General features: G+C 40.9%; 2 long non-coding RNA genes across 2 annotated transcripts; one reads left to right on the top strand and one right to left on the bottom strand.

The window, feature by feature from the left end:
• Nucleotides 1-2,772: 2,772 nt before the first annotated feature.
• On the top strand, nucleotides 2,773-7,313 carry LOC123448686. The gene is made up of 2 exons (XR_006631903.1): nucleotides 2,773-2,958; nucleotides 7,105-7,313. It is a non-coding gene; the product is annotated as an uncharacterized LOC123448686 (long non-coding RNA).
• LOC123448687 lies at nucleotides 5,526-7,039 on the bottom strand. Its single transcript, XR_006631904.1, has 2 exons — nucleotides 6,374-7,039; nucleotides 5,526-6,290 (listed from the first exon to the last, which is right to left on the bottom strand). It is a non-coding gene; the product is annotated as an uncharacterized LOC123448687 (long non-coding RNA).
• Nucleotides 7,314-11,853: the final 4,540 nt, after the last annotated feature.

The raw sequence follows: 11,853 nt of genomic DNA on the forward strand, positions 1-11,853 counted from the left end.
AGATGGTGATGGTGAAGATGTTAATGAAGATTAATGCTCTCAGAAGGAGGAAGCATTGGTGATGATGATGACTTCGATTTTCTCCTTCTACATGAAAGTTTCTTTGGTAGATCACTGTCGGAGAGCAAAAGGGCCTCTGCCTAGGTTTTCACCTTGAGACTACGATGCTTTGTCATGTTCTTATTTTTTTGTAGGTCAAAACTCATCTTATAGCATAAAAGGGAGGCCAGTGCACTTGGAAGGTGGTCCCAAACCATCAGGGCGCGCCGAGGGGGGTGGACGCATCTTGTTGGCTTGGCATCAACATGTGGCCTCCCTTTAGTATATTTTTGCTCCATAAATTTCATAAAAATTCTCCGTGAAGTTTCAGGTCATTTGGAGTTCAGTGAATTTTCTATCTTTTTTCTTGGTTTTCAGCAATTTCCCCCTTTGCGGTGTACCTGGTAAATTCAAAGAAAAAAGGCATAAAAATTGTATCATAATATGGGATAATTACCAAGAATAATACAAATATCAATAGAAAACCATGATGCAAAGTGGACGTATCAGCCGATTCCTTAGCGGAATGGGCATTCGTCTTCGCATGGATTGGATTAACCAAATCCTTGCGACCGGTGAGTGGTTTAAGATTCTCAAGGAATTTATTTAGCGTGTCATTGACCTCGTATACCATGGATGATTTGAGAGAGGCGATAGCCTCATTCAAATCATCGCGAGTGACCATGGTCCCAGACGCAGCCGTGAAGTGCTCCCCTTCTTCAACTACTATGTACGTCAGCCATATTCTTTGGGCCTGATACCAATTGAAAAGATTGATATGGTTGATTAGATAGAGGGGAGTGAATAGGAAACTATCAATTTTTATTTTTTTTTAATAAATTAGGTTTAGCAATAAATAGTTTGTCTAGATATGCAACTGGTTGAACAACATATATGATGTTAACAACAACAAAGATACAAGTAAGCAAAGGATGCAACACAAGTAAGGCTTGCATAAAGTAAGGGTAAGACAAAATCACAAGTGGAACTGGTGGAAACAAGGATGTGTTACTGAAGTTCCTCCTCTTTAAGGAAAAATACATCTTCGTTGGAGCGGTGTGGAGGCACAATGCTGGCCAAGAAGCCATTTGGGTCATCGTATTCTCCTCACGTCCTCACACAATGTTAGATGCCGTAATTCCACTAATGGTTACCTTTGAAGGCAATGACCGAGCCTTTACAAACAAGGTTGGGACAATCTTCACAGCTTAATTGGAGGCTTCCAACGACATCACGAAGCATCATCACAATGGATTGTAGCTTCTAGGTGACCACTTCCGTCTAGGGTGCTCAAACACCAAGAGTAACAAGATCCACAAGGGATTAGTGGGGTGTGATACGTCTGCAATGTATCAATAATTTATTAAGTATCCATGTCATATTTGCGTATGTTTATAATACTTATACATGGGTTTGATGTACTTTATATGATTTATTTAGAACTAACCCGGACTGGCGCTGTTTTCATTAGAATTACCGTGATGTTGTTTTTGTGCAGAAAACAAAAGTTTTCGAAATCGCCTGAAACTTTTTTATGTTTTTATGAAGAAAATAAGAAATACCGAAGCGAACAACCACTGGAGGGGAGTCAATTGTGGGTGACAAGCTAACACGGCACACCCTGATAACTTGTGGGCCCCACGTGGCTCCGTTGCGCGTGATTCCAACGCTGAAAAATCCCATAAATCCCAAAACCCTTAGAAATTAGGAGAAAACTTCTGTTGCGACGCCGCAACTTTCTGTATTGAAGAAAAACCCATCTTGAGCCTTTCTAGTACCCCGTCGAGGGTGAAATCATCTTTGATGACCATCTTCATCATCCCAACGAAGGCCATGGCGAGGAGGGAGTAGTTCATCCTCGGGGTTGAGGGTATGTATGAGTAACTATGTGTTTGATCTCTCTATCGTATTTTTAAGATGTCCCGATCTTGATATATCACAAACTTTATTAATATAGTCGGATCATATGGTGTTTGTTTCTTGCTATCTTATTGTGATGCATTGAATCTTTCCCTTTGAGATCTCGTTATGTTGGATTTGAGAACACTTGATGTATGTCTTGGTATTCAACTTGTGGATTTCCGTGGTGACAATGGGGTAATCTATGCATAGGGGTTGATACACGTTCTTGTCCTACCTTCTTCGATATAAATCTTGTGTATTATTTGAAGTTCTTTGTGTTGTATTGAATATAATAAATTTGAAATTGTTTGATGCATGTTGAATAATTAACCCACGGATACTTGTCGTGACATTGGAGTATCTAGATGACATTAGGGTTGATTGTTATGTCTCATGATGTTATTCTCGTAAGAAATCTAGGACGTGACACCTATAGGAACACCCGAAAAGGTTGACCGCAAAGAATAACTTTGAGATGGTTCGCTGCCTACGACAACTTCTTATTATCTTCTACGCTAATAGAAACTTTGGAGCAATTCTTTGTTGCATGTTGAGGTTTGATCATATAGTTCTACTATGTTAGTATTATTGAAAGATTGCACTAGTGAAATTATGAACCATAGGCATTATTTCCAAGCATTAATATATCGTTTTGCTCATTGTTTACTAAATTTTAGCTCGCTATTTTTATTTATTCAGACTATAAAAATATATTTCTACTATTCATACTACACTTGAATCACGATCTCTTCGCCGAACTAGTATATCTATACAATTTGCCATTGTATTGGGTGTGTTGGAAAAAAGATTTCTTGTATTTGATTGCAGGATTGTTTGAGAAAGGCCATCTTCATCCTACATCTTTCATAGATTGATAAACCTTAGGTCTTGAGGGAAATTTGCCGTTGTCCTACAAAATTCTGCACTTGGAGGCTCAACAACGTCTACAAGAATAAAGTTTTATATTATACATCAAACTCTTTTCTGGCGCCATTGCCGGTAGCTGAATGCTTGAAGGTATGTCTTTAGATCTTGTAATTAAATCTTTTATTTTCTTATTTTTCACCAATTTGGTTTATGAAAGAAAACTACAAAAAATGGAATTTTGGTTGTCTCAATTGGTTCCTCTTTTTAATGTCTTTCGTGAAAATGATGATTTGAAAAATTGTGCTCAATTGTTAGAGGAAGAATTTATAAAAATGCTTAATGTGAATTCCTTGAAGGATGAACATGATAACAATATTGTTGTATGGATTCTCTGAATATCCATGATGCTAATGATATGCAAAGCCACAAGCTTGGGGATGCTATGTTTGATGAAGATGATATTTTTAGTGTCCCGAGTTTTAATGAAATTTTTTATTACGGTGAAAGCATGCCTTCTATTTATAATGATTCTATTTATGAAAATGGGTTTGGAAGAGTGTCAACTCTAGGTCCTAATGATCCCACTATTTTGGAGGGTGTTGAATCTTATTTTAATAATGATGAAAGTGCCTGATGTGGCGACGACCCCGATAAGAGTCGAGTATCTCGTTCTCAGGACACGTCCGATAAGCTAAGTGTGCGGTGGCCTGATAGAGATCTCTCGACTTGCCTCGGGTTGGCCTCGCACGGTGCTCTAGTTTGGACCAACACTCATGAGGGGCACTCGCGCGGGGTTGATTAACTATCCACGGGGGCCGGCAGGTTCCTATGCAATTTTTATTAGTTATTAGTAAAATATAGTATCAATGTTGGACCTTGCCAGAAGATTTTTATTCCAAAACAAAAATCAAGGGGATCCCCATAACACCCCAAGCATGTTTGGAACACTCAATATGGAACATAATATGAGTACACAAGTAACTAGGGCGACAAAGTGGAACAAAACACCAAGCTAGAAGGTCAAGCCTTCCATCTCTTACCAAGTATATAAGTGCATTAAATTAAATAACAATAATATGGTGATATATCAAGGAACCCATGTTTTTTTACATGGAAGCAGCTTGCACCTGCAACTAGCAACGCTGTAAGAAGAGCTGGTCAAGCGGTATCATAGGCAAACAAAGGTTTGCGGGGAGGTGGAGGGGGTTAGAGGCTTTTCATGGCAATGTTGGGAGGCTGACATTGAAGTGGCAGGTAAGGAGACATAACGATAGAAACGAGACAACTAGCATAGCAATGATAGTAGTTGTATCTGGGAAATGATCATCTTGCGTGAGATCACGGTTGGAAGAATAACGAATTCGTGAAGTAGACGAACCAGCGTAGTCGAATGAATTCTCACACTCTGAAGCATTTCTAAATTATATCGAGAAGAAACAATCCGAAAACAAACAATCAACACACGATAAACACCAAGACATATGCATGACATGATGCACAAACAAATATAATGCATGTCCATACGATTATGCAAGGCATGACAAAAGCACAACAATCAACTTTTACACAATAAGTGAAGTTCAATATGCAACGAGTTGCATATTGATAAAACTCCACATTTGAATCATTTAATTCTCTCAATTTATTTACAAGGGAAATTTAAATGTTGGTAGCACGACAAGAGGTGAAGCATAATGAAACTACACTATCTAGACATTTTAAATGAGGCTGAAAACAACACATAACAATTTCGGAACATCCTCATATGCAGTTTTCGAATTTAGTCCAGATCTGTCCTAAACGTATTTTATATTTATTAAACAGGAAAATAACATGCATCATGTTATTTTACACATTTTTCTAGGTGAGTTACATATAAAGTTCATTCTAATCGAAATTACGATTTAGATATGAATTAAACCGCTTTAACATGACATAAACTCAAATTTAAACAAACAACAAGATTACACATTTTAAACATGGATGAATGTGGAATATTATTAAACTACACAAAATTCTGTACATTTTTCGTGTTTAAATCATTTTAATACGATGCACGGTTGTGAAGTTATTAAATGCATGAAGTTCGGGGTCTAAACTGCAAAACTATCAAATCTGTGGATAATTACAAAATTCGCAGCAGAAAAAACAAATCCGCACTACGGGTCGAATCTGTGAGAGCTAGATACTACAATGGGCCTAGGGCGAGATATAAGAGACGCTCACCTTGGGCTTCGGCCCACTTAGTGCACCAGTTGGAGGCCAGAGTAGGCTGGTCGCCTTCTTGGCCTTGGCGTGCTGGATCTGGCCCAGCTCACGCGCGAGGCAAGCCCACATGTGGCAATACGCAGTCAACTCACGAGCGAACCGCTGCTGCTCGATGCGGGAGTAGGCGCTGGCTCAATGCGGCGGGAGCAAACCGGGATGATGTGGCGGTGCCGGCTCGGCGTTGTGATGGAGAGGACACATGCATGATGATGGGGTCGACAGGCCCCGAATCCGTCTAGAGGACGAGCGCCGAGCGACGTGAGACAGAGGGAGCAAGCGATGTGGATTGATGCAGAGGAGGCCGATACACGGGTCAATACATGAAATGTTGATCTATTCTTTTGTGTACTAACCTATCTCATGAGTTGTCACCTTTGGGTAGATGCCATTCGCAAGATAGTAGCCATAGTTGTATGTACGACCATTTGCTACAAACTCCATTGGTATAGTTTCATCATTTACAATCTTATTCATGAGTGGTGATCGATTAAGAACTTTGATGTCATTCAAAGATCGAGGCATTCCAAAAAAGCATGCTAAATCCAAGTCTCGTGATCGGCCACTGCTTCAAGGATTATAGTGGAACCTTTTTTTAGTCGTGGAATTGACCATCCATGCCTTTGGATATTTCTTCTAACTCCAATGCATGCAATCTATTGAGCCAAGCATACCTCGAAACTCGTGAGCTTTTTTCATCTCCAAAATCCTTGCGGTGTCTTCAACATTGGGAGCTCTCAAATATTCCGGACCAAACACTTGCACAATTCCGACTGCAAAGTGCTTGACACACATGATGGCTTGACTCTCACCCATGGCCAAGTGGTTATTAACGAGATCCACCGGAATACCGCATGCCAACATACGCAAAGCGGCATTCACCTTTGAAATGTGCTATGCCCGAGTTCTTCGGCGGCATTCCTCCTTTGTTGAAAATACGACCATGGCTTGCAAGTTTCTGTGCAATGCGTTTGAACAACTCGATGCTCATCCTAAAACGTCATCGAAAGTAGGACCCGGGTTATGTGGCATCCTCGGAAAATAGTTCCTCATCAATCTGTTGTGAGCATCGATCTTATCCCTTCACAATTTCTGACGACTCATAATCGAATCACCGTGCCTTGGTTTTTATTGAGGTGCATAGCTCTCATTATTGTGAGGACCTCCTCCTCTTGCATATGAAATTCTTCATCGGAAGAATCATATGACGAACTCATCTACAATATTGTATTTAAACTTGTATGAAACTACAAACAACATGCAAATTCATCTAAGAAATAGAAAGTTGAAGCATCCATACCTTGCAAGCGTTTTGTCACACCCCTTGTGGACGCCGAGCGCTGTTCGTCGGAAGGATGGTGCGCTCGAGGGGCGGAAGTGAATGAGGGAGGTGGAGGAAGCAGCGGCAATGTGCGGGGATAGGCGGAGGAAGCGCCGACGGGTCATCAGAGCAAAAAGGGAAATATCCGGGCGGTGGCGCGAGCGCGTGGAGGTGAGATCTCGCGGCTGGGGTAGTGATGTGCGCGTCGTCATGGTCCAACGCGCGGGAGCGAGCACAACAAATACACCGCACGCGATGCCGTTTTGGTCTGCATGCTGGACTTAGTATAACACATGCCTCTTAAATAGCGCGCCCGTTGGAGTTGCTCTTATGAGGTAGGAACATATGCTTGTAGGTACTGCAACAATATCAAGTATCTTTCCTATGTGTTCAAAGTTCCGAAGTCATGTTTGTTTTGCCTTCCGATGCAAGTTGATTCGTGCTATAATAAATGGTTTGCTTGCAAAATTCCTATGCATACGAAGTGGGTTAGACTTAAATGTGATTGTCATGTGATTCATGATGCTTTTTTTTGCATGTTTAAGTTTCTATTTTTATGTGAGCATCGTTAAAATCATCATGCCTACCTAAAATGCATTAAATAAAAACGCTTGTTGGGAGATAACCCAATATTTATCATTTCTGTTTTTGTGTGTTTACATGATTAAGTTACTGTACTAATCATGTTTTGTGTCTTTTATTTTAATCAGGTGCCAAGTGAAGCCTTGGGGATAGTGTTGACACTTGTTTGTTTGATTCTGTGCAAAAACAAAAACTTTTATGTCTAATATATAATTTTTCTAATTTTACTAGATAGTCAAAAAATCTGAAATTTTTACAAAGTTTTTTTATGCAAATTTCCTGAGTTGTCCTAATTTTTTTAGAGTTTTTAGAGTCAGAGAAGTATGGTGTTCATTCAGATCTTCACATGCTGTTCTATTTTGACAGTACATGAAGTGTTGATCTATTCTTATGTGTACTAACCTATTTTTATGTGTACTAACCTACCTCACGAGATACGGTTAATTAGGTATGAATTAAACCGTTTTAACATGAAATAAACTCAAATTTGAACAAACAACAAGAATAACATTTTAAACATGGATGAAAGTGGAATATTATTAAACTGCACAAAATTCTATACACTTTTCATGTTTAAATCAATTTAATCCAATGCGAGGTTACGAAGTTATTAAATGCATGAAGTTCCGGGTCTAAACTACAAAATTACCAAATTTGTGGATAATTACGAAATTTGTAGCAGGAAAAAAAACAACACTACAGGCCGAATGTGTGAGCGCTAGATACTACAATGGGGGCACAGGGCTAGATATAGCAGACGCTCACCATGTGCTTTGATCGAGTTAGTTCAGCAAGTGGAGGCCAGAGCAGGCTCGTCGTTGGCTGGGCCTTGATGCGCTGGATCTGGCCCAGCTGGCACGCGAGACAAGCCCACATGCGGTAATGCGCGGTCAATCGACGAGCGAACGGCTGGCTCTATGCGGGAGCATGCTGGGATGATGCAGCGGTGTCAGCTCGGCGTTGTGACGAAGCGGACATAGGCAAGATGGTGGGGTCGGCAGGGCCTGGATCCAGTCAAAGGGCGAGCGCCGAGCGGCATGAGGCGGAGCGAGCGAGGCGCTGTGGCCTGATGCAGAGGAGGCCGAGACACGGGTCAACGCCTAGTAGCGCTCGCGTCCCCATGTCCGATGCAGAGGCTGAGCAGCGGCGTGTCTTGGCGTGAACCCCGGTGAGACGTCAGGAGCGACGGGAACAAGCAGAGGACGACGGGGCGATGCAGGCGAGCGGTTGTTGGTCGTCGGAACGGGGCTTGATGCAATACCGAGCTCTTGCTAGAGGGCTACGACTCCATGTCTCCTGCTCGAGGGAGATACAAGAGGGAGTTGAGAGACCGAGGAAAGGAGAGAAGAGGGATAGCTGGAAGAGGGCACGTGGCTTATCTGCAACGACGACGAGGTCGGCCTAGGTGGCGCTGGTAGTGGGCATCGTGCAGGTCGCCGGCGTGAGGACGTGGGCTTGCGAGGATACCTCAACAGTGAGGGTGCGGGAGGGGAGATCAGGATTGTGGCTGCGGGCACAATGCGGTTCGAGACAGGGCTTGCCGGATGGACAGATCGAGGAAGAGAAGTGGCTGGGCGCAGAAGGAGAGGAGCAGGTGGGTGGATCAGAAGGGAGGAAATGGTTGGCTCGATGGGGAAAACAAGGAGGATGTGGTGGCTGCGGAAAGGATGGATTGATGGGGCAGTCGTCTGAGATTTTAGGGTTAGACTGAAATTTATACCACGAGGTTGACTGGAGAAGGGTTTATAGGCTATTTGGATATTCCGATTCGATCGTACGGTCGAGAATAAATAGGTTAGGGACGGTCTATTGGGAAAACCGAAGATGTTTGCGATAGAAAAGGGATGAATCGAGTTTACTGTCAAGGACATGCGTTTCGGGTTCGAAGAAATTATCACGCACTTGCGAGAGGTCTGTGTACTATGCAGAGGGTCTGGCATTTAGAAGAGAGGGAAAACGCAGGCAGCCCGACAACAAGATTAAAACACCAATACGTTTGATAATTTGACTAGCTATTGTGCCGCTATAGGTTTAAAGATTCGAGTATCAAATGTACTTTGAATGGGATGTAATTTGGCAGGCGGACTACCTACACTATATTAAGACCCCACACCAACTTGCAACCAATGATGAGAAAGTTTTATACGCACTTTTAAAAACAATATTTTAACGATGCAACGGGCGCACGTGTGTGTGGTAGGTCTTGAAATGGTCAACGACAGGAAGAGAGAGAACCGACAACTAATAAGAGATGCAAGTTTTGAAAAATGACGACAATAAAGTGTCGATGCAATGCAGATGATGTGCATGATGCGATGATGAATGTGACAAATGAATAAATCACACGAGGATAACAAAATAAAAGGGGAATCTTCTGGAGCGTCAGTTTCGGGCTGTTACAACTCTCCTCCGCTAACAAGAGATATCGACCCGAGATCTTAGAATGAAAGGGGAAGAGGAAGAAGAAAGAGGAAGTGGTAAAACTTAGTTGCTTCTTTGACAAACGAGTGAAACCAACAAAACTTAGAGGTTGCAAAGAGATGAAGAATGCTATGAGGAACAAGCAAGAATTCAAAAGAAATTTGGGCAGCAGTTCGGTAGGAAATAGAGGCAAACTTTGATAAGACGGAAGATCTTGAAAACAGAAGGCAACACTCTGATCAATTGGACAAGCAAGAAAAGAACATGATCTGGACAGATGAGACGAATGGTCGAAGAGAACAACACCACAAGAACTCCCGAACAAGAGAATATAAGCTAGATCACTAGAAAGAAAAGAACGAATAAGAAAATTTCTACTTCTATCACAATTGAATTGAAGAGCATCCTTACAAGAGGAATTGAACATAGTTTTTAGAAAATCAACAACGAAAAGAACAAGCTTGTTGTGGGATTATGTAAACCGTCTCAAATAATGAGGTGACAATCGACCACTAACGAAAACAAAGATTGCACGAGAGCAATAAGATATGCACAATTTCTTTCACCAAGAGGATATATTGAGAACTTGGATCAACTATAATCACCATAATATCAACAATCCTTAGGAGAAGGTTTAGGTGAATTCCAATCCAAGGTAGCTTCAATGAGGAAGTCATGGGTAGAAAATATCTCATGATCGAAGAAATGGTGGGTCTAAATATCTCCTTGAAAAAAATTCTCCTTGAGACTCCTCATGAATCAAGAATGCTATAACACCACCTCAAAGTAAAAAGGTGGAAGAATTGTACTTCTGAATGCATGACGAATGATACTTGAGCTTCTCCAACAAGAATCTTGAAGAATACTTCAAGAATGAATTAAATCCTTGAAGAACCACTATGAATTACCATTGGAAGAACTCCAGAATGAAAGGATGGTAGAAAAGAATTGAAGGTTGAAAGAATAAGATGACGGCCTTGCAAAGATTTGTATGAAGCTTCACAAAGAGATACTTGAGAAAGCTTGGAACTCCAGAAAAGAAAAGATGAGAACTTAGAATTGAGAATTTGATATCATGAACAACTTTGGAAGAAGGACTGAAATCACCTCAAGAAAACAAGAATAAGAATTATGTTATGCTTATCGTTCATCAAGTTAAATTGATGACAAGCAACGGATTTAGCATAGCACTTATTACTCTGAAAAATATTGAATAGAGATGAAATAAGCTTGAAGACATCTTGAATGAAACACCGTAAAAATTGAAATGAATGGGGGATACTATGAATGAATGGAGATGGAGGAGAACGAAGAGATCATGACCCACCCGAGAGAAAAATGAATGAGGCACCGGAATAATTGAGAGACGAACAAAGAAACAACAATTGAGAAGAATTTGAGAATGAAAGCTGAAAGCTGAGAATGAAGAAATCTTCTTAAATGATGGCCTTCGAAGGATCGAGAAAGGAAAACAACTCTGAAATGCTCCAGATAGATATGCAAGGAACTACTCATGATCGAAAACAATTTGAGAGAGAGCACGAAGCTGAGATGACAATCTTCAAAAGAACGGACAAGATTTAAGAGAACCACTTCTTCAGTCTTCCAAGCTGAGAATTATGGTAAGAAACACGACCAAGAATTACTCACGCTCACCGGATTGATGAAGAAAGAAAGGTCGAGCTAACGACGCAAAAAAATATTTTGAAGCAATCTTGGAGAACGAATATGACTGATGAAATCTATACCTACGTCACACCTGAAAGAATTAGAGATCTCCGGAAAAGATTAGAAGAGCCACGTAAGATCCTTGGAAAACCTGTGGGTTATTGGACCACTCAGAGAGAACACCGTTGAATCAATTGATTAGGAAGAGAGATATTGCATCAGTATAAATTAAACTTGATGAGGTGAGACCTTCGAAATAATTTGAATGGATTGAATGAAAACAAAAATCTTCAGATATATCTTCAGCACTTCATATAGAATAGAGAGGGATGAATAAACAATAAAGGCTTGCATAAGAATTTCCCACACAGGAAAGCATTGGATACATGACGAAGGATACGAAAAATACCGAGAGCTTGAATCGAATCCACCAGATAGAAAACAGGAACGAAGAATGATGAACTCAAAACTTGTGAGAATCTTCACAAGGAATCACGGGATACTACACAAAAGGAAAAGATAGCGGAATCAACAATTAAAGAAAGACACTTGGATGGTAATCCAAAAAGGGCAGGATGGAGGGGAAAACAAAGACAACATGGGAGAGATGAGACGAACTCCGGAAAGAAATAAGAGGATTGATCTTGCATATATTGAAAATGATTGAATTAACTTGAAGAGAAACACACCGGTTGGAAATAATTCATGACAACTCCGGTTGAACCAACATATTAGCATTCAAGTAAAAATATAGGAACACCGCTTATGAAAGCAATGAAATCAAGACT

This window comes from Hordeum vulgare, chromosome 4H, assembly GCF_904849725.1.
Source record: "Hordeum vulgare subsp. vulgare chromosome 4H, MorexV3_pseudomolecules_assembly, whole genome shotgun sequence".
NCBI classification, from domain to species: domain Eukaryota; kingdom Viridiplantae; phylum Streptophyta; class Magnoliopsida; order Poales; family Poaceae; genus Hordeum; species Hordeum vulgare.